At 44.3% G+C, this 20,531-nt stretch overlaps 1 protein-coding gene across 14 annotated transcripts in view; it reads left to right on the top strand.

The window, feature by feature from the left end:
• Positions 1-20,531, top strand: part of DIS3L2 (DIS3 like 3'-5' exoribonuclease 2) — a 385,610-nt gene that overhangs the window by 220,052 nt on the left and 145,027 nt on the right. The window lies entirely within an intron of this gene.

Here is a 20,531-nt window from a genome sequence, read left to right as displayed (position 1 = left end):
GCTCGCACTCCTGGCTTCTTACTAACGTGCAGCAGGTAATAGCTCAGGTCCTTGGTCCCTGCCGTCCATGGAGGAGACCCAGATTGAATTCCTGGCTCAGCTGTGATGGGCGCTTGAGCAGTAAACCAGTGGATGGGAGATCTTACCTTAAGATCTTACCTTAGCAACCTGGAAAAAGAACAAGATAACTCAGAGAAGCAGAAGGAAGCAGGCATCACAGAAATCAATAAAACTGGAACTGAGAAAAACCATAAAGAAAAATCAATGGAACAAAAAGGTGGTTCTTCAGCAAGTGTTAATACAATTGATAAATCCTTGGGAAAAGCTGACATTTAAATATATAAATGATATTAGGAATGAGATGAGACATCACTACAGGTACTGCAGCCACTAAAATATGCGCTCCCCCCTCAAGTACTTGGGCCCCTTGCCACCCATATGGGTGACCCAGATGGAGTTCTAGTCTTCTGGTTTGGGCCTGGCCCAACCCCAGCTGTAGCAGCCATGAGAAGAGTGAGCCAGCAGATGAAAGAGTGCTCTCTCTCCCTCTCTCATGCCTTTCAAACAAATAAATCTTTCTTTCTTTTTTAATTTTTATAAGGTGAACAAATTTCACATATTTCATATATACAGATTTAAAGACATAGTGGTATTTCCCATCCTACCCTCTAGCCTGCATGTTCTCCCACCCTCCCGCCTCCTTCCTTTCTTTTTTTATAATGACACACTTTCAGTTTATTTTATGATCATAAGATTGAAACTCTACTAAGTAAAGAATTCAACAAATAGAAGAAAAAAACACCATTCCTCAACAGTAGACAAGGGCTGTAAACAATAATCTGTTCTCAAAATGTCAGTTTTACTCACAGGCATTACATTTCTTTGTACTCTATTTTTTATCACAGATCAGTGAAAACATAGGTATTTTTCTTTTTGGGACTGGCTTATTTCACTAAATATAATGATTTCTAGTTGCATACATTTTGTTGCAAAAGACAGGTTTTCACTCTTTTTTATGGCTGAGTAGTCTTTGGTGTACATATACCACATTTTCTTTATCTAGTCATTGGTTGATGGGCATCTGGATTGCCTCTGTATCTTAGCTGTTGTGAGCTGGGCTTTCAATTTCTGTTTGCTTTGGAAGGTCTTTGTTTCACCTTCATTCGTAAGTGAGAGCTTTTCGTGGTACAGTATTCTGATGTGACGGTTTTTTTCTTTAGAGACTTGGACTACGTCTTCATTCTCCCCCAGCCTGTAGGGTTTCTGATGAGAAGTCAGCAGCTAAAGGTGATCTGGCACTTCTCTTGTGCACATCTTAGAGTCTCTTCTGTACGTTGTTCTGTTGAAAGTTTGACGACATGTGTTGTGATGAACATCTTTTCTCATCGTGTCTGTTAGGAGTTCTGTGTACTTCCTGTACTTGGATGTCCCTTTTTTCTCCAAATTAAGGAAATTTTCTGTTATTTCACTTGATAGGCCTTCTATTCTCTCTTTCTACACCTTCAGAAACTCCTAAGACCTGTATAATGGGTCGTTTGATTATATCCCATAAATCTCAAACTCTGATTTTTCTCATTTCATCTTCTTTTTTACTTTTTTCAGTCTAAGATATTTCCAAAGGTTTGTCTTCTAGCTCAGATGTTCTCTCTTCTATGTGACCAAGTCTGCTGTTAAGACGTTCAACTGTATTTCTTATTTGACATATTTATTTGACATACTGAATTCTTCATTTCAGTTTGAGTTCTCCTAAAAATCTATCTCATGGGAGATTTCTCATCCGTGTCGTACATGGATTTCTGCAGTCATGAATTTCCTTCTCACTGCTCTCAGTAGCCCTGCGATCATTCTTTTGAATTCCCCTTTAGCCGCTTCATCAGCTTCCTCGTCTTCACATTCTAATATTGAAGTGTTGTGTTCCTTTGGGGAAGTCATGTTGTCTTCCTTGTTCTTGTTTCTTGTAGTTCTGTGTTTATTTTTAGGCATTTACAGAGATACTTGTTGGTTTTCGCCACCGATGGATGTTATCTTTGAACTATGCCTCTGTGGTTTGGTGGAGAGTGTGTTCCTTCAGTGAATACCCAGAGGTGTGTGCAGGCTGTGGCCAGGGTGCTCTTGCCAGTGCTCCAGGGAGGGGCGAGAATCCAGGGTGACACCAAGCTGGGCGTGGGAGATGATCTCTGTTGTCAGCTGTGGGGAGGGTATGATCACACCTGTTGGTGTAGTCAAGCCCTCACCTCTCTTCCAAGGTGATCAGTGGGGTTAGCCCATGGTGGGTACAGCCTTTACCACGCTGGCCAGTGAACCACACAAAGGATCTGTGAGCGTGGAGCACTGCAGTGACCCTTCCCAGGCTGTCAGGGAGCCCTGAGCCTCTGACAGCGGCCACAGTGATTGCCCAGGGCCCAGCTCTACCCCACGCCCTATTGTACAGTCACAGGAGTCCCACAGTCACAGTGGACAAGGCTCGCCCAGTCACAGGCCTGCCCCACAAGCCTGCCCCGTCCCTGGAGAGAGCAGAGATGTTCCCAGAGCCAGCTGCCTGTGGGTGCTCCACCTCGACAGTTTGAGCCCCAGAGCCTGTGATAGGTTGAGAGGATGAGCGCACCCCCAGAATCCTAAGTGGGTTCCCAGCCCCCTGTCAACCCTCCCAGCCAGACTCAAAGTCAGTAGGAAACATGGGTTTTTCCCTCTGGTAAAATCCCCTGGGCAAGTGTGTGAGTCCCACAGCCTCTACTGCTGTCAGGATAGCGCCTTCTCCTGCTGGTTGCTGGATGCCCATGCTGGGGGATGGGGAGAAAGAAATGTGCCTTGCCTTCACTGCACCTGGTGGGTACCCTGCCCCCTGGAGGCTCCAGGCCAGACTCACAGTCAGTGTGGTCTGCAAGGTTCTCCCTCAGGCGCTGTCACTGGTGGCACCTGCGCCCCAGTCTGCTCTCAGAAGCTGGCATCCCCTCCTGCCCCAGGCTGCGGGAATCGTGTGTGGTATCCCTCTTCTTTCTGTAGAATTCCCACTGCAAATGTCTCTCCACTCTCCCCCTGGGAATACACTTCCTCCACTTTTCCTCTGCTATCTGCCTCTGGTCAAAATCAGCACGTCTTTTCCCCATTCAGCCATCTCAGAATCCCTGTAAATAAGTGTTTTTTTTTTTTTTTAAACCATAATGGAATACTACAGCCAGTTTATCAAGAAGTTCACACATTCAACAACTTAGAAGAAATGGGCCAATTCCTCACATTACAAGCTATCACAATTCAGTCATTGAAATAGGGATTTTGTATACTCCTACTAGTAAAAATATTGAACTCATAATTTAAAGCCTACCCAAAAGAAAATCTCCAGGCCCAAGTGGTTTCGATGAAGAATTCTGGAAAACATTTAAGGAAGAATTAGCACGAGTTTTACACATTAACGTGTAGAAAACGGAAGAGGAGTGAACACTTCCCAGCTCATTTCGTGAAGCCAGTATTACCATGATATCAGAATCAAAGATTATATAAAAGAGAAAACTATAGACCAAGAACCCTTATGAACTCAGATGTAAAAGTAATCAGCAAAATATTAGCTGTTGGAACCAGCAGTGCATAGAAAGGAGCTACAAACCATGAACCCTTATGAACTCAGATGTAAAAGTAATCAGCAAAATATTAGCTGTTGAAGCCAGCAGTGCACAGAAAGGAATCACAAACCATGACCTAGAAGTGTTGTGTTCCAGGTATGGAGGACATCTCTGATACTCAAACAAGTGAATCCACCTTATACAGAAATTAATTCAGAGTGGCTCATAGACCACTAGTGTAGACCATTAGTGTAGGAACTAAAACTGTACATCTGCTTTGGAAAAAAGCATGGGAGTAAATCTGTATAATCTTGGATAAGGCGAAGAATGAGCGGCAACAGAAAAAAAATAGGTAATTTGAACTTGATCAAAATTTAAAACTGTTGTGCTTCAAAGGAGGACACCATTAAGAAAGTGAAAAAACAATCCTCAGAGTTGGAAAAAAAGTTGATATCTAGAATATATAAAGAATTCTTATAACTTAATAAAAAAACAAATTTTAAAATGGGCAGAGAATTTGAAGGTATGCAAATAGCAAATAACAAATAAGCACATGAAAAAATGCCTGTTGGTCATTATGAAGATGCAAATTAAAATGAGATACCTTGTACACCTTCTAGAATGACTTTAATACACACACACACACACACACACACACATGACAAGTAGGGTTGAGGATGCAGAAAAATTGGAACCGTATACTGCTGCTTAGAATGGAAAGCAGTCACTTTGGAAAACAGTTTTGCAGTTTCTCAAAGAGTTAAACCTACAGTTGCCACATTCTATTCTTAGAGAATTGATCACAAATGTTCACAGCAGCATTGTCCAAAAAATGGAGACAACCCAACCCAAGTCTCACCCCTATGCAGAAGTGAACTCAGAATGAAGTTAAGCATAACATGTAAGTATAACCCTTACAGAAAAGAGCACAGGGTCCAGCATTGTGGCCCAGTGGGTAAGCTGGTCCCATGTCGGAGTCACGTCCTGGCTGCTCCACTTCCAATCCAGCCTCCTGCTCCTGTGGCGGGAAGGCAGCAGAGGATGGCCCGAGTGCTTGGGTCCCTGGTGGAGTTCCTAGCTTCTGGCTTCAGCCTGGCCCATCCCTGGCTGTTGTAGCTAATTGGGAGTGAACCAGCAGATGGAAGGTCTCTGCCTCTTTCTCTCTCTCTTACTCTGCATTTATAATAAATAACTAAATATTTTAAAAACATTTTTATTTATTTATTTGAAAGTGTTACAGTGGGAGAGAGGAGAGAGGAGAGGAGAGGAGGGGAGGGGAGGGGAGGGGAGGGGAGAGAATTTTCCATCCATTGGTTCACTCCCCAAATGGCTGCAATGGCTAGGGCTGGGCTAGGCTGGAGCCAGGAGCCAGGAACTTCTTCCAGGTCTCCCACATGTGTCCAGGGGCCCAGGTACTTGGGTGATCTTTTACTGCTTTTCCCAGGCCATTAGCAGGAAGCCAGATTGGAAACCGAGGAGCTGGGACTCAAACTGGCACCTGTATGGGATTCTGGCACTGCAGGTGGTGACTTTTACCCACTATGTCATAGCACTGCCCCACTAAATATTTTTAAAAGAAAAGAAGATAGCACAGGAGAATACTTACAAGATGTAGAGTAAGTAAGGAGTTCTGAGATTTTGATCACTTTTTGAAGATTTTATTTATTTTATTTGATAGGTAGAGTAACAAAGAAAGAGGGAAAGACAGAGAAGTCTTCCATCCTTTGGTTCATCCCCTAAATGGCTGCAATGGCCAGAGCTGGGCCAGATGGAAGCCAGGAGCCAGGAGCTTCTTCTGGGCCTCCACATACGTGCAGGGGCCCAAGCACTTGGGCCACTCTCCACTGCTTTCCCAGGTACACAGGCAGGGATCTGGATCAGAAAGTGGAGCAGCCTGGACTGGAACCTGTGACCATATGGGGTGCCAGCGTCTCAGGCTGCAGCTCTACCTGCTTAGGCCACAGCACTGGCCTAAGTTCTGAGACTTTGACAAAAACTACAATGCATGAAACCTTAGATTGGTAGAATAGATCTCATCAAAATTAAAATGTTTTTGTTTGTGAAAGGTCCCAGTAATAGAATGAAAAGACAAGTTACAGCCTGGGAGAAAATATTTGTAAAATACGTATCCAACAAAGAACTAGTATCTACAATATATAGAGAAACTTTAAAACTCAGCTCTATGAAAGCAATCCAGTTGGAAAATGGGCAGAAAACAGAGCTGAAAAGGATATACAAGTATCAGACAAGTGAATAAAAAGATGTTTAGTATCACTAACCATTGGAGAACATAGGTCAGGTCCACAGTGAGTTATCAGTGCACACCTAACAGGATGTCTAAAATAAGATAAAAGGTCGACGTGGGGAGATGCTCATTCAGGGCAGTTAAGTCACTGCTCGGGACACCCTCTCCCTTACTGCAGTGCCTGGCTCCGGTCCCGGCTCCCCCACTTCCAATCCAGCTTCTTTCTCATGTGCACCCTCTGAGCGGATGGTGGCTCAAGTGCTTACCTCCCTGCCACACGCCTGGAAGACCCAGATGGAGTTCCTGGGCCTGGTTTTGGCCTGACCCAAGCCCTACATGTTGCAGACATTTGGGGAGTCATCCATCAGATGAAAGATCTGTCTTTGTCTGACTCTGGGTCTCTTTCCCTTTCAAATAAAAATGAAAATAAGTAAATAATTTTATTTTAAATAAAAGGAAAAGGCAAAGTTAGAAGTTCTGAGCAATACCAAATGCTAGTGAGGATGTGGAGAAAGTGGATCACTCACACGTCGCTGGTGGAAATATAAAATAGCACAGCCACTCTGGAAACACTTTGGCAGTTTCTTAAAAAACTAAACACAACCACCATACAACCCAGTAATTGCACTCCTGGGCATTTATCCCAGAGAAATGAAAACTTATGTTCTCACAAAAACCTGTACACGAATTTTCATAGCCGCTCTATTTATTTCAGCCAAATACTGGAAACAATTCAGATGTCCTTCAGTGGGCAAATGACTAAATAGACCGTGGCACATCCTATCACGGAATGGTCCTCAAAGCTACTCAGGAGTGAGCTCTTGATCCACACGTCAGCTTGAATAGATCTCCAGGAAATTGCGCTGGGTGAAAAAGGCCAATTGCAAGTGCTACGTATTGTGTGGCTCCATTTCTATACCATCTGGAAAAGACAGATTTTAGAACTCGAGAACAGCTTTGTAGTTGGCAGGGATTAGGGGAGAAGGAGCAGGTAGCAGTTGGCTGTGAGTGAGGAATCCTTGAAATGATGGTGGTGTTCAGAATCTTGACTGAGGGCTGTTCACATGAACCTACATCTATAAAAACTGTGTAGAACATATGCAGTCAGATGAGTACAGGGAAGAGGGAAATCTAAGTAAGATCTGTGCATTGTAGCAATGTCAGTATCCTGGTTTTGGCGTCCTGTTGTGGTTTCGAAAGATTTTACCATTGGAAACTTGGTGAAGGGTATACAGCCATCTCTTTTACTTCTTACAGCTGTGTGTTAATCTATGATTATCTCAAAATGAAAGGTTCAAGTTTTTAAATTTTTTAAACATTTATTTGCCAGGCTGAGAGAGAGAAACAGACCGAGAGAGTTCCCATCTATTGGTTCACTCCCCAAAGGCCCGTGGCAACTGACCACTAGGCCAAATGCCATTCCTCAAGTATTTTTTAAAGGCACCAGATGAACACAAATGAACAAGCAACTAATATAGTGTGCCGAACTTGGAAGCTTTAAACAGCAGGTGATTTTTGAACTTGGTGATCTTTGAAGGATGAGTAAGATTTTAAAAAGTGAAAAAGCAGTTAGCACTGTTACTGATGCTAGTCTCTGCAGAGACCTCTCAGTCTACGTGGCCCTTGAATTGTGCCAAAAACCATAGACCAAGGTGAAGTTCAAGAGAATCTGAGATTATGTATTAATGGAAATAATAACAAAATTCTTGAAGGGGAAAAATGGGTAAAATTTGGGTATTTTGGGCCTGGGATAATGAAAAGAGAGAATAAGAGATAGGAAGGAAAAGAGGCCAGGTACTTGGAAGAGGAGTGTGGACTGCAGCTGCCTTTTAGGTGCGTGGAAGCAGTAGCTACAGGCACCACAGCGAATGGTAGACTCAGGGCAAGCCCAGGCTTCAGAGGGCAGGCACCACAGTGAATGGTAGACTCAGGGCAAGCCCAGGCGTTAGAGGACAGTTTCTTAGGGAAAGGTGGGGTTGACTGGCTTGGGCCGATATTAGAGAAGTTAAAAAAAAAAAAAAAAAAAAAGGCACAGCATGTGACAAGTTCCAAGCAAGGGTGAGCTGCTCTGTGCCCTGCTGAGCCAGGTCCACCGGGGAGGGGCACCCGTCCTCTCCTTCGTCTTTGCCTGCTGTTCTGTGGAGTGACTGGAGCCAAAGCGGGACGATGGTCAGTTGAGGAGTGGGTGGGCAGGAAGTCAGAAGAGGGGGGATCTAAATGCAAACATCTAGGGAACTTCAGTGTGCCAGGGAGGTGAGGGAGAGCAGGGTGCTGAAGTTATTTTTGCGAATGGGGAAGGTTTGAGCTTGCTGGCGGGCGCTGGGCAGGAGCCATGGACGACATACACATTTTTGGACTCGTCTTTGGAAATTGCCTTCAGAGCCTGAGGCACATTTTCAACAATGGCAAATCTTCATCTTTTGAGGGTGGATTTGGTTTTTGGAAACAGTGCAGTCAATTCAGAGCCAAGGGTGGTAAATCAGGTGGGTAATCAAGTTGGATAATACAAGTTTAAAAAAAAAGGTATAATTATGAAGTAGTAAAACTGATTTTCTTGTGAAACTCATGAATTGGCTTAGAAAGTAGTTCTTAAAGAATTCCAAAAACCATTTGAGCAACCGTAGCATTATGTGAATAAGTATATGGACTTCTTTTGTGATTTTCGAGGGAGGGCGTGCGTTTGTGTGGAAATTCTGTTGTGTGTGGTAGAGAAGCTGGTCTTGTTAAATTAATTTACTCTCAACACTCAGATACAGAGTCACCCCATAGTCGTTTTGCCTGAGAGGTGACTTAGTGGAATTATACCAAAGTTTATATATATGGGAGAACCAAGAGTTTCAAATTGTGATTGTTTCAACAGTTCTCCTGTGGTCTTACAGATGTAATTAGAATTCCTAGGATAGGAGTGTTCCCACAAGCATAACAATACTTTAAATGTGTATTCAATTATCCTTTTCTATAGTCATATTTAATCGTTTCTTTTTGAAATGGAGTTATTTTGAAAATATTAAATCACTAGCATACTCTGCAATGTCTGTCAGACCTAAACCAGTGCTGGGCCCGCAGTAGGCACTCGGCGAGTCCCTCTCCGGTCCTCTCTTTCCTGACGTCTGGTACACACCAGGGGGAATAACGAGAGAAATCTCTTCCCTAGAAGTGGATCATCTCCCTTGGGTTTGGCAAAAAGTATCCGGGGGAAAGTTAACATTGTACAGAAGTTTGAAGCTTTCAACCGGTTTATATTGTTAATGCACCAACACATACCACTTATGGAGTGCTTGTCCTCTACCTCTTTGTGTGTGTCTGTATATACAATCTTACTCAGTCATTGGAACAACCCTGTAGTGCTTGTCGCTGCTGTACAGCTGAAGAAACTAGTTCAGGCAAGTCAGTCATTTGCCCCAGGTCACGTGGCTGACTTGAGAACTCAGGTCTGCCGTCTAGGGAACTCCTGCTTCCCATTCTCACTCTCTACCTCCATGCCCTTGATCAACGTTAAAAAAAATCAACCCAAAGCACTTCATAATTTCTCTCCCTCATTTTGAGAAAACAGAAATTAGAACCTTTTTTCTTCAAATCTCTACTGTCCAAAAAACAACTGTATTTCCTTCCTTCCTTCCTCCCTCCTTCCCTCCCTCCCTCCCTCCCTCCCTTCCTTCCTTCCTTTCTCCGTTAGTTAGTTAGTTAGTTAGTTAGTTAGTTAGTTAGTTGATAGGGAGAGACAGAGAGAGAGCTTATTTCCACTGAAAGCTGGCTGTAGCGGCTGGGGCTGGGCCAGGTGCCATCCAGGTCTCCTGAGTGGGTGGCAGGGGCTCAGGGGCTCAGGCCACTTCTGCTGCTTTCCCGGGCACATTAGCAAGGAGCTGGGTTGGAAGTGCAGCAGCCATGTCTGGACCTAGCACTCATGAGATGCTGCCGTCTCTGTCGGCAGCTTAACCTGCTGTGCCACAGTGCCGGTCCTCGTGTTTGCTGTTGGTTTTGAAGTGGAAACCTAACACTGATGTTCTGCCGTGCTCTCCCTCTATCGTGCTGCATCTGGGAGGTTTACTCTGCTCCCAGGAGTGGATGGTATGGGAGCAGTGACTGCAGCTTCCTGTCATGGCTTTGTTCGTGAGAAAGCATTGTGAAAGCCATGACAAGTTAGTCATTCTAGGAAACTTTCCACAGATGTTGCATTAATTAAAACTGTTTTGGTCTCAAACAAGAGAAACCACCGTAGCTCTCGTAAGCAGAAAGGGGATCTGTTTTAAGGATCCTGTGGTGTCTCCCAGAATTGGAGGGCAGGGAACCAGGGACTGCAGTGAGGCAGGAAACTCCGAAAGACTTCCTCCTCTGTCTCTGCCTCTCCTGCCCTCCGCACATCTGCTTCCCTCTTCCCTTTCACGCAGGGCAGCCTTTTTGCTTCCTCCTGTTGGGGTGGCTGTTATCCACAGCTGCAAAGTTGCTGTCTTGGCCCATCCAACCAAAAGATTTCTTTCTCTCTCCCTCCACCCCCGCCCCCCCATCTCCTCCTTTCACAGGCTGTCCTCTTTAACCCCCTCTCCCTTTCTATGTCCTCCAAATTCCAGGGCAAGTGTTACATACTAGTTTGGGAGAGTGAGTGTAAGGGCAGGCAACCCAGTGTCTACCACAGCTGTGTTACTCCTGTCTTCGTGGGTGAATGTCAATGATGATTTTTCTGTTCCAGGAGTCTGGAATTTTTAAATGACTCTAATATCATAAGGGTGAGGTAGAATAATGTAGATCTTAGAGACCAATTTGGTTTGAATCTTTATTCTGCCACTTATTAGGTGTGTAATTTTGGGCAAATTTTCCCTTGGCTAGGATTCACAGCAGTATCTTTGTCATGAGGTTGTAGTGGAGTTTCAGGAAGTAACCTGTCCATGCTCGGCACACAGTCCAGTGTTCATTATGCGTGATAGCATACTGCCCCTTTCTTTCTGATACTTGTTGAAGCACATCGCCTTACAGATGCCTAAGTCAACAGAGAAGTAAAAATTTCGCACTACCTTTGGCCTTCAAATGTGTCTCTCTCTTACCATTTTTTTTTTTGTTGTTGTTGTTATTGTTGTTCCTTTTCATCTACCTCTGGGACTTTGGTTCTGACTCCCACAAATTATCTCAGATGATATGCCCAAGCCCTGTTTGGAGGTCCCAGGGCATCAGAGTGGATTCCACCCTCACAAATATGTTGGTGCTTCTGGTAAATATGCAGTTAGAGGGTGAGTGGACCATTCCAGTGGTTGGAGTTGAAAGAACCCAATTAGAGATTCAGCTCCATAAATTTATCTCTACTATTTGCAGAATGCTGAAATAGATATTGTTGGAACTTAAAAATATATAGTTGAGGGAAACAAGCCTTTCCTTAAAAGAGAATAAAATCTAGAAAAAAGAATGATGAGTTTATACAATCACTGACAGCCTATTTGGGCAGATTTAATTTACCCAGATGCCCTTGTGAATGAAGGTAAGTCACATTCCATAAGAATGGAGGAGTTCGAAGTCAGATCATGCAGGATGTGGAATGCCAAGCTGAGGAACGGAGTGCACAGAGAGTTGGACGCCAATGCAAATCCTTGAGAAAATGGAGCATGATGACTTCATCTTCCTGCTAGCCAAATGCTAAAAGGAGGTGAAAGGCAGGAAAGAAAGGGAGGAAACTGGAGTCCAGCTTGAGAGAGCTGCTTCCATAAGAGTGAAAAAGAGGGTGTTATTGTGAAGTCAGGGCCAAGACCGGGAACTGGGCTGAGATAGAGACAGTGCGCTTTCTCTGCAGGAGATTGGTCCCTCAGTGTGGGTGCCGGGCAGTGCGCTTTCTCTGCAGGGGATTGGTCCCTCAGTGTGGGTGCCGGGCAGAGGGGTCCTTGGGGCTCCTGCTATCCTGAGGCTGGAAGAGTGCAGTAGCACATGGAGCTTCACTGTCTAGTTTGAAAACTGAAGCAAACAGTGATTATGAACATGTTTTCATCTCAAAATCCGAATGTTTAATATTCAAATCAGCCAGAAAGTTGTCATCAGTCTCCTCTTATTTTTTTTACCCGTAGAACTAGCTCTCAACAATGCAACAGATTTTTGGCCCAAAATGAATATTTAAAAGACATGCAAGACTAGACTTGACTACCTACTGATGAGAAGAGAGTTCATACTTCTTTTCTGTTGAAAGTCGCAAAGTTCCACTCACTTTGGCCAAAGTAATATTAGAATCCCTGACCATCCTGAGATATAACTGAAGTTTATTTCAGTGTTTTTAAAATGTATTCATGTTGTTATTTATTTTTAGCAGCAAATTCGATTCGTCAGTAAATTGAGACTCCAGTAAATATTCTCAGTGTTTTGCAGGACCGCGCAGGACCCAGGCATGATCTTTTCACACCATTCTTCCACGTCATCCTCTTAATAAAAACAAAACAAAAATTCATTTAAAATACATTTTCCAGGCAGTTGTTCTGCCTTCCAGCGGGAATATTTTGAGGCTTCCCGGTGACCATGGGATAAAAAGACTTGACAGGAAAGCCCTAGAATTCTTGAGGAGCAAGGCCTTTGAAAGATTCAGTGTTGTGCAATTCCCTTTGAAAGAGACCACTTTGTCTTGCTCCTCCACATCTACAGGACACACACAGCATTTTCTGAAAAGAAATTCTGGGTCATGTAGGTAATCCAGTATGGGTAGTGTGTAATTTGAAGAATGATAGTCCCATGTTCATGGTTGCCATAACAGTCATACAGTTGTACAGAAAATGTGTATAGCTTTTATAGAAGGGAGCTGGCACCATTGTAATGATTCTTCTCATATCAGAACAACTGCTTTCAGATCTGAAAAATAGGGGTGGCTTAACCCTGCCCCAGTGAGCGCAGCATGTTCCCTGAGAAGTCTCTGTGGAGCTCCGGGGCTGCCGAAATGCATTCGCCACTTGTATTTGCATTGTAGCCTGATAAATGGATTGAGAGTTAAGGATGATGATCCTTTCAACAGCAGGTTCTGAATTCCTAGCTTGGGAATTCAAAGGATGAGAAAAAAATATATATTGTTCCTCAAATAGAAATCTACAAGAGATGTCTAGACAGAGTTAATTCCTTGACTTTGTGACTATTCTTGCTTCTGTCCACTAGAATTTAAATCCGTTAAACTCTGGCCTTTGTCCCATCGTGTTGCGTTTTAGATAAAGTCATGTAAGATTTGGTTACAATTTCTGTTTTATTTTTGCTTATTAACTGTGCCACTTACGGAAATTGTGAAGCAAATTTTCAAGTGTCGCATGTGTAAGTGAAAATGTATCCCTGCGTATTCTGTCCTCGGCTACCTTTTTCCTAGCTCTGCACACCCTTTCCAAGAGAAAGTACTTGGGACTTGCCTCTCTCGGACATATTAAGAAATATCCAATTTGAAGAAACTTGATACCAGAACTCTGTATGTGGATTTTCAGGTTGAGAGTGGAAAGTTGTCAGATTTGGATGCAGTGCTAAAATGAAGTCATTGTCAACTTAGTCAACTGTAGAGAAACTTTCTCTTGAAGAGATTTGGGATAATTATTCAGCCAAAAGTGCTTCCAGGGTGTTTAAATCTTAAGATAAAGTCTGAAACTCAGAGTAGAAGCAGAGAAGTCTCAACTTCCATTGAAAGAGAACTTCATCTAGCTTTATTTATTTAACACCTTTGCTTTTAGTGAATTCCTGGCCCATTGAGTTGTAAGTGTAGAATGGGGGTGCTCCCTTTCCTGCTGTCATAAAGGATCATGGCCAGTACCCCAAAATAGAAGACAGGTTAGCAAGTAGAAAGCGTAACAAGCTCATTTGATGGTAGTTCTATGTAACATGAGAGCCTTCAGACTGGAGATCCAAAGGCCTGGAGTGAAACACCCAGTTTTATACTTAGCTTCAGTGAAGCATGGCCGACGTGCAGAAATATGATTGGGTAAGAAAGGTGTGGTGTAACACTGACCCCCCTGAGGAGGGACCCCAGCAAGGCCTGCTAAGATTCTTGTAGGCCTCTCTGGACAGCATTCCTTCCCCTGGTATGGGACAGGACCCCTTCTGGAATGGGGGTTTCATGACCTACACTCAGACAAGGTAGGTCGAGGAATTTCTCTGTGGCAGCTGTTGCACAGAAAGGGGGCGGGGGAGTTCAGGGTAATTTTTTTAGATTTCATGGCTGACTCTGGGCAAAGAAGTTTGGGATTCTGTGGCCTGCCTTGTGGAGGAGGATCCTAGTTTCCGTTGCTTGCCTTGGGGATAGGAGAAGGTCGGGGAGCAGCTTTGCTTCCGCTTGCTTCCGCATCTACTTTTGGAGCCTTCACTTGGGAGCAGTGTTCTCTGAGCCCCAGCAGGGCCTCGGGTCGCAGTTCTGTGACTTTGGGCAAGACACTGAATCTTGGAGTCTCCATGTCCCCATTCACAACATGATATTGAGTCTTCTCAAGAGGCCATTTCTAGGCCATTTCTAGGCGATAGAGAGGAAAAGTGTTTTTCACGAGAGTAAGATTTCCCACACACTGAAGGCTTCTGCCTGGTTTAGACTTGGGAGATTTTGCACATTCTGTAGAGCTTGTATAGAGCTTTTCATGTTTAGGCTCTTAACACTCTGTATTTAGGGGCTTGCCTATTTGATCATTTCCTGGAGACTTACAGTCACTTCTTTTTACCCAATTTTAAAACTTAATTAGTATCAGTCAGTATTGCTATAGCCGGGCCTAACGTAACCTCACTCTGATAGTCTAAGTCTGGATTATAGGAAAACTGCCGTGCCAGAGTAAAAGCAGAGAGATGTTCGGAGAGCACTTCCAATTGAGACTTTCTTTATTCCGCAGTATGCCTGTGGGCAAACAGAGCCACGTTCTGAACACCAGCGAGCCTAGACTTAAATCTTCCTGGACAGGAAGTAAGAGTTCAGAGGCCAGGCCACCTTTCCCTACAAATTCTCTTGGTCGAGTTGTGCCCGGTAGTTCAGTGTCTTCGGGTAAACCAGCTTGGCGGGTTCGGGGCTTTGCCCTGACTCTGCTGTGTGCCCACGTCCTTCTTCCCCCACGGTTCGCTGTGGCTCACTTCCTCCCCACCTCCGAGCCATCTTCTAGTGGCTCCTTGTTGAAGCTTACCCTGACTGTGCTGTTTATGAGGGTGCTTTCATTGTGATCAGCTCTCCAGTCCCCTGCTCCATTCTAACATTTCTTTTTATTCCCCACCATAGCATTTATTTCCTTTTATAAAACAATTTGAATTTTTTTATAAAACATTTTTGTTTATTTTCATTTTATTTGAAAGGCAGAAAGACACACACAAACAGAGAGGGAAAGACACAAAGATAGAGAAAAAGATCCTCCGTCTGCTCATTCACTCCCCAAATGCCCACAACAGCCAACCCCAGGAGCCCAGAACTCCAGCCGGACTCTCACGTGAAGTACTTGACCATCACCTCTGCCTCCCAGAATCATGGGTGAGAAGGAGACGCAGAAGCAGAGGAACTGGGGCTTGAACCAGGCTCTCCAGTGTGGGCTGTGAGTGTCCCAAGTGCAACTTAAAGCAGGGCCAGATACCTGCCCCCTGTGCACTTGATTTCTATGCTATTTATTCTCTGCCTCCTCCCCCACTAGAGTACAAATGGGTAGGAATCTTTGTCTCCACTCAGACGCTCCCCAAAACACCTACAGCAGTAGATGCCCACAGTCTAGTTGTTGGATAAAGGAATTCTGGCTTTCTTTTCTCCTGATTTCTCATTCTTTCTTCATGTTGATGTTCCGCATGATTGTTCTTGACACACAAGGGCTACATTTACACACAGTTTTAAACTATTTAGAAAAGAAAGGGACGGGCATGTTTCTTGGGAAAAGTCACATTTGATGGTCTGTATGGTATAAGAAGAGCCAGCTAGTTCTTTGTGGCTATAAAGGGCCATTCTACAGTCTGAGAATTCTGACGGTTCTGATTCAGATTTCAATTCATGTGTGAAGGTTCTTTCTATCTGAAATTGAATGGCACGCCTAATGCAGCTAAGGACTCTTCTTCCTTCCTCTGCTCCTCACCCGACGTATTCCAGATGTGGACTGACCTGATTGGTTTTGGTTTGGAGGCATTTGGGTGATAAGATTTGGATGAGGGTGACCTTCCAACACCAATGAATCTATGATTCTGGTTCCTGAACTCATGGGGAATGAGTTCTAGGATTTATTAAGTGAGGGGGAAAAAAAGCCAGATGAAAACAGAACTTAGAATATTTGACTACTTGTATAAAAAGGAAGGAAAAATAAGAAAAGATAAGCATAATTGCATCAAAAGGTAAAACAGAAATAGAAAGTATAGGGGCTGGCACTGTGGCCTGAAGCGCCGGCATCCCATATAAGCGACAGTTCGAGTCCCAACTGCTCCACTTCCAGTCCAGCTCTCTGCAGTGACCTGGGAAAGCAATAAAAGATGGCCCAACTCCTTGGGCCCCTGCACCCACATGGGAGACCCGGAAGAAGCTCCTGGCTCCTGGCTTTGGATTGGCACAGCTCTAGCCGTTGTGGCCATCTGGGGAGTGAACCATCAGATGGAAGACCTCTCTCTCTCTCTCTTTCTCTCTCTCTCTGCCTCTCCTCTCTCTGTGTAACTCTGACTTTCAAATAAATAAATAAATCTTTGAAAAAAAAAAAAAAGAAAGTATAAACCTGAACATTGGAACAGTTACCTACAGGGGACAGGTAGGAACTGGGCAGCAGGAAGAAATGGGAGTGAAACTTCTGAGTATACACACAGTTGAGCTTTTGAATCATCTAATGTTTTAAATATTCAACATTAAAATAAAAGGAGATAAAAGCAAAATTTCTAAAATTAAAACAAAAATGAGCGTACTGCTTGTCAAAGGTATGACATCAGTACTGCAGAAAAAAGCACCCATGCCACACCCAGTCCTCCTGTGAGGGGCTGGGAGGCCAGTTGGATCGCGCACCTTGCATTCTGTCTGTTCTGTGCCTTAGCACTGTGTGACCTGCTGCTGTCACTTCGCCTTTACAGCACTAATGATTCCTTGGGTTTCCCCTGTATTACCAGTGTCTTCTTTCACTTTCACTGCTAAATTCATGATTTGCATATCAAATTCTGTCAATGTCCTGTGAGCAAATTACCTCACTCTTGGTAATACAATACTGATAGTCTTTAAAAGATTTTTTTATTGTTACTGATCATAAATGTGAACTGGCTTAAAGAAAAAAGAATTCAAGGAACTTTTGAATACTCTAACTCTACAGCCTTAGAGAATATATTCCAAAGATACGCGTTCAGGGAAACCTTGAACTTCACTGGTTTATTGTTGCTGATGGTATTGGAGTTGTAATTCTAAGGCTGTTTTGGAAATGGGGGCTCACATTGGGTAAAGGAACATGCAGATATGGAGGGGGAGAAGATGTGGAAGAGCCCTGTGGTGTTAGATTTCAGTTGGAATCTCAGTATTGACACATGATTTTCAAATAGTATATTAAGATAAACCACAGAAATTGCCAGATTTTAGGCCACAAATTGTCAGATATCAACAATTCCGTATGATTAAACCCAGCGTTTTCTAACTGCTCGCAGAAAAGCCTAGGAGCAGTAATACTGCAGAGGTGCTGAGCGGGTCTTTCTAATGCCTGATCCCAGTTCCTCAGGACCATCGCCCACCAACCGAGAAGCGGAGCTCCTTAGGGGAGTAGGCGGTTAGAAGTTTGGGGCAGGAATTGCACCAGGTGAAACGGAACCATTTTATTGTGCCCAAAAATACTGAAGTACTCAAAGACTTGTGGGAGCAAACCCCACAGATACCTGAGGTCTCTGGAGAGGCTCCTGCTAGCCTAAGTTGGGATAACTTACATATCAAAAAATAGTAGTGGGTGGGCTTTGTGGCCCAGTGCTTAAACTGCTGCTTAGGATACCCACCTCCCGTATCACGGTGCCTAGTTCAAGCCCAGCTACTCTGCTTCTAGCCCAGCCGCCTGTTAATGTGCCTGGGAGGCAGCAGATGGTGACCAAAGTAATGAGTCCCCGCCACCCACATCGGAGACACAGGTGGAGTTTCTGGTTCCTGGATTCATCCTCATCCAACCAAGGTTGTTGCAGGCATTTGGGGAGGAACCAGTGGTAGGAAGATCCTCTCCCTCTCCCTCTCCCTCTCCCTCTCCCTCTCCCTCTCTCCCTCTCCCTCTCCCGCTCCCTCTCTCCCTCTCCCTCTCCCTCTCCCTCTCCCTCTCCCTCTCCCTCTCCCGCTCCCGCTCCCTCTCTCTCTCTCCCTCCCTCTCTCTCCCTCCCTCTTTCCCTGTCACTCTGTCTTTCAATAAATAAATAAATCTTTTTAAATAAAAAGAATAGCATTGGTAATGAATATAACATTTAAAAAAAATTAGTGAATCCATAATGGCCTAAAAAAATGGGGGGGGGGGGGGGGCAAGGCAGAAGCAATTCTTTTTATCCCGAAGTCTCATTCCATAGGTTACTTACCTGATTTTTTACAAAGGGCAAAATAACAGATCTGGCTATTAGTACCTAACCAAGTAATCAACTGGGCGAGCTGACAGTTTGTACCTTCTGAAAGAATGCCTTATGAAGTCCACACATCATTTGTGAATTGGCCAAGCCAAAATGTACTCCCCAGATCTAGCCAAGCCTTTAAACCTAACTTTCTGTTTACAGAAAATAGATTGGTTTTGCCACTTTTGGCTCCTCCTGTCTCGCCCTCCTCCCCTGAAGCAGCAGTCCCCTAAATGTGGAACAGGAACACACGAACGTGATTCATTCCTCAAGACAAATGGCCCTGACTTTCAAAAACAGCCATGTTATCTTAAAAACAAACCAAAGGTGATAAGTGGACATTAAGCCAACGAAAGAGGTGTACCTCCCCAATGCAATGTGTGAACTTTGACCAGATCTGGGTCAGGAGGAGAACAGAAAGGGAGAGACACTGGCATGTTCTCTGTGGGTGGATGAGGGAGTTACAGACCATGTGGCTGTGGTGGTAGAACTGTGGGTCTATACACACACGTGCTAAAGTGTACAGGGCTGAAATTTTGTGATCTCTGCAATATACTTTTCTGAAGTTGAGATTGTTTTAAACCAGCAAACAACAAAATGCTAGCCATATGGAAGGGGAGGGGTTAAGAGAGAAAAAAGAAAGAAGGGGCCAGCGTTGTAGCACAGTGGTTTAAACCACCGAGTGCAGTGCCTGTGTACCATATATGGGCACCCGTTCTAGTCCCAGGTGCTGCACTTTTGATCCAGCTCCCTGCTAATGCACCTGGGAAAGCAGCAGGAGATGGCCCAAGTGCTTGGGTCCCTGTGACCCACATGGGAGATCCAATTGAAGCTCCTGGCTCCTGACATGCACGTGGCCCAGCCCCAGCCATTTTAGTCATTTGGGGAGTAAGCCAGCACATGGAAGATTCTCTCTCTCTCTCTCTTTCTCTCTTTCTCTCTTTCTCTTTCTCTTTCTCCTTATGTCTCTGTAAGTCTGTCTTTAAAATAAATCTTTGGGAAAAAAAGGAAAGCAAATAAAGCGAAATGTTACCATTTGATGAATCTTGATGAGGGGTATACAAATGTTTATTTTACTTTTCTTTCAAATTTCCTAAAAGTGTAACATTTTTCAAATGGAAATTGTGGGGAAGAAATTTAACTTGAGCATGTTCTATGTGTTTGAAAAAATAGCTTTGCTGGCCCATGCCTTGATCTGTGCTCTCCCCGTCCCGGGCCAGCCTTGTCCGGGGGTCTGTTCTAGTCTGTTGTTCTTGGAAGTGTGAAAGGAGGCACAGAATGGTGAGAGGTCCATTGAGTAAGTGAGTAAATGAAGTAACAGACGTGACTGTTTCACTTGGCTCTGATTGCGTCTCATCTCGTTACTGTCCTTTAGTAAGTAGAGGCGCCTCCTAACTACACTGACTTAGTTTCCAATTTTACCAAACTTGAAAACCTTCGTTCAAGTAAGAGGCCTGGCCGGAGCGCTGCTTCCTTTCCTGCTGCTCTCTGCGTGTCCTCATGTGTGTTCCTTCGTCTCCACGTGGAGCGCGGGGGTGGTAAGTAGGGCAGATGCACCAAGGTGGCTTTCTGCTCCGAGTAGACCTTGGCCTTGTGTCTTGTGCAGAATCTGTGGTTCGTGTCTCTCAGTCTCGGTAGAACCGAGTGAGAGTGCTAAGACATCCGCAGCCGCCATCAGGAAAAGGAAAAGCTGCCCCTGAAGCAAGGAGGGTGGGTCTAGGGGAGTGATGAGCTCAGCTCGGTGAAGTGGAGGCCAGGATGACTGTCCTGGGATGTCCCATCTACCTGGGCTGTCTGCACTGGTGCTCCTGGGCACACGCTACTGTGGATGAGTGAGCCAGTTCTTTAGTTGTCGCTCCTGCTACGAGTTACTCAGATTTCTGGTTTCTATGTAAACTGTAATACCATCTAATCTAAGAAGGTGTTGGAGTGAAAGTTTTGTTCTTTATCCTCTTAGTATTATTTCTTAAATTTTTTCCATTCCTTTTCCTCCATCCACCATCATTGACCCAGATCCTCCCCACCAGAACTGCTTGCTAGCAAGGAGACAAACCCGGAGTCACGGACAGAGGAGGGCCTCTATAAATTTTGTGCATCTGGAAATGGTCCCTGAACCACAGTTTGTAAAACACTGTTTTATGAGAAAAGAAGATGGGATGAAGACAGAAAAGGACACCCTTGGAAACAATAACACTGTGGTGTGACCACAGGATTAGACGCCAGGAAGTCATGAGTTCTAATCCTAAATGCATTTCCCAAGA

This window comes from Oryctolagus cuniculus, chromosome 3 (assembly GCF_051225735.1).
Source record: "Oryctolagus cuniculus isolate XC-2025 breed Fujian yellow rabbit chromosome 3, ASM5122573v1, whole genome shotgun sequence".
In the NCBI taxonomy this organism is placed as follows: Eukaryota; Metazoa; Chordata; class Mammalia; order Lagomorpha; family Leporidae; genus Oryctolagus; species Oryctolagus cuniculus.
The sequence above is the reverse complement of the archived record's forward strand: the minus strand, read 5'-3'. Positions and strand labels throughout refer to the sequence as shown.